Genomic DNA, 3,111 nt, shown 5'->3' with positions numbered 1-3,111 from the left:
GTTAGACAGGAGGGTCAAATATTAATGCAGCAGTAGAAATAAGAGGTGATTGTCAACCTCATTGGAAAAAACAAAACTGAAAATGACTGCACTCTAATACTTGTGCTGGGACATTAGTGAACACAAATGAATATCAGAATATTAATTTATTAAAGGAACATGAGTAGAAGCATACATGAATTAATTAAATAAACCTAAAAATAACCATGAAGGATAAGATAAAGAAAAATAAAAAATAAAAGAATAAAAGATACAAATATATAAAATATATTAGTAAAATATCATAAATAGCCAACAATAAAAAGCTGTAAAGACTAGAAAACACAGAGTTGATCAAGCTCTCTATGGAGTAAAAATTGTATGGAAATATATGTTCTATACAAAGTTGTATAGAACATATATTTCCATACAATTTTATATATATATAAGTAACTTATATATATAAGTGTGAGCCGTGCATGTGCAACAATGCAAATAAATATTAAATATTACAGTCACAATAACTTATTAGATAGTGAATTCATAAAAAATAAATTTAATTACAAGAAATGCCTCAAACAATGGGGCAACCAACATACAATAATAAATATGCCACTGCAGATGTTTAAAGCAGTTAGCATAAAAACAAGGTAAAAATACAAATATACAATGGAGGGATAAAAACGGGAATGGCTTATCTGAATATGGAAAGGTAAGTTCATGGAAGGTGGAGTCAGGAGTTGCCAACACGTTTCGTCTGAATTACTAGACTTCTTCAAGGGATATGTTTCTCCTGTGGGCTACCTGGTATAAATACCCACTTACTGGGACAAACTAGGCAGGAAGTGACATCACTTCCTGTTTCGCGGATAAAATGTTTGTTTTGTTAACTAAAAATAAAGTTATTTATTGTCCATATGCTGTTTTGGATGTTAAGGAGTGGAACCGCTGTTACTTGGATATAATCGCGATCCAACATTTAGGGCCAAATGTAATAGGGTTTAGAAAAATTAGAGTTTCTGACACTTTCTAAACTTTTCCAATGTAATAGAGTCCAAAAACAAAGTAACAGAGCGAACTTGCATGTTTTTTTAGACTTAAAAAACTCTCACGATTTAAAATCTTATTCAGATGTCTTCCCATTTTGAAGATGAAACTCAACCAATGTGAGAGTTTACTGCTAAACTCTCACATTTTCTAAACTCTCACCCTATTACATTTGGCCCTTAGTGTTTCTTTACCAATATGGGTAATCATATGATATACCCGGAAGTCACGTGATTGCAGTGTCTTCCTCTACGTCCGCCCAATTCGGGCGCTATTTAGGGAGTCTAGTGAGTGGTTTCTGCCCTGAGTTAGTGGTCAGATGACTTGTGTCGGCCATCTTGGTGCTCATAGATAGAGGCTGCAGTTATTGTCTTTTTGCTCACAGCCGGGATCGGCGGTGGTCATCTTGGTTCTCATATGTGTTGTCATCGGTGTCCATCTTGGTACTCCTATTCTCAGGGTTTGCGGTGGCCATCTTGGTTCTCATATATGTTATCATCGGTATCCATCTTGGTACTCCTAGTCTCAGGGTTTGCGGCGGCCATTTTATTATTCCTAGGCAACTGACAACAGACAGCTTCAGATTATGGTGGCCATCTTGGTGCTCTCATTTTAATAAATGCAGCCATCTTGATGCACCCCAGTTGGAATGTATCATCATAGGATGAGTGATGGACATCTAGATATGCAAAAACAATCTATTTATTTTTCATAAGGATAACTACTAAATATAAATAGAAGATAATATTTGTATTTATATCTATATATATAACAGATTATAGGTTCCCTTTGCTATAAATGTATTACTGACATAGGTATAGTGAGAAGTAAAAACAAATCTATTAAAAATTACATTAATGTAAAAAATATAAAATATGGGCTAGGTATGCTTAATAATCAATGCAGATATTTACTAATAAAGGCAGTTATAACAACCAGAAAAATGATTAGAATGTGTTCAGGAATTAAAAAATCTCTCTAAAAATAAATATATATATATCTTCATGAAACCAGTTTGTATTTTTATAGAGTCATTGGCGGAGTATGCATTCCATATTTAATATAATGTAGTCCAGGGAGGCCGGGGTTTCTTCTTATGATGTGTTCATGACTTGATTCTGTTTCTTATAAACTCAGTCTTTTTCTTTGATGATGCTTTCTGCTCTCAGGTAGCTGCAGACTGATAGTATAGAAAAGTGAATCTCGTGAAAAACTACAGTTCCAAGTCTTCCCTGGTAATCTTTCACCCAAGTACTAGTCAGGCCCATCACTGCTTAGCTTCCAAGATCTAACTGGATTGGGCGCTTATAGTGAGGTATGACTGTAGATACAGTACAAGAATCATAAAATACCATCAGAAGATGTTTATAGGAAAGGGGCTATCTCGTAGCTATCGTTGAATCCTCGCGGTGTCATGGTGTGGAGTTCAAAGATCCAATACATTTCTCTTTTGGAGAGTTTTTTGCCAGGTCTCCGCCCCTTGCTCCAAGTTATACATGTTCAATTGATTTAAAGGTCAGGTCTTCTGGATTGGAGTGATGGTGATGAATAAAATGTTGAGATACCAGATGTCCTTCTACTTTGTTCTTTATATTCCCGATATGTTCTTGTATCCGCAATTTTATTGGACGTTTAGTTTTGCCCACATATTTAGTCCCACAGGTACATTCTAGCAGGTATATGACTGATGTAGAGTTGCAATTCAGATGGTTTTTGATTTTATATTCCTTACTGTTTGTAGAGTTATGGAAAGTCCTTCTTTCTCTGTGTACATATTTACAGATATTGCATTTACCGAATTTGTAGCAGCCTGGGCAATTATGAAAGGCTGTTGGTTTTTAAGTGCCAGGATTTCTTAGCATACAAGGTGCTAGTGTGTTTTTACGATTTTTGGCATTCCTGAAGGCGATTGGAGCTTTTTTGGGGAGAACCTCTTCCAAAACTGGGTCCATTAGTAAGATGTTCCAATGTTTATTAAAAACATTCTTTAATTTTTCTTTCTTGTGTATTAAAAGTGGTGATGAATGGGATAATGTTGTTATCATCTTGTCTGGGGAGATCCTTATACTTTAGTAGTTCACATCT

General features: G+C 35.0%; 1 pseudogene; it reads right to left on the bottom strand.

The window, feature by feature from the left end:
- Positions 1-2,236: 2,236 nt before the first annotated feature.
- On the bottom strand, positions 2,237-2,355 carry LOC148543261 (5S ribosomal RNA; annotated as a pseudogene).
- Between the last annotated feature and the right edge of the window lie 756 nt (positions 2,356-3,111).

The sequence above is a fragment of the Taudactylus pleione genome, unplaced genomic scaffold (assembly GCF_031769625.1).
Source record: "Taudactylus pleione unplaced genomic scaffold, aTauple2 ptg000005l, whole genome shotgun sequence".
Taxonomy (NCBI): Eukaryota; Metazoa; Chordata; class Amphibia; order Anura; family Myobatrachidae; genus Taudactylus; species Taudactylus pleione.
The sequence above is the reverse complement of the archived record's forward strand: the minus strand, read 5'-3'. Positions and strand labels throughout refer to the sequence as shown.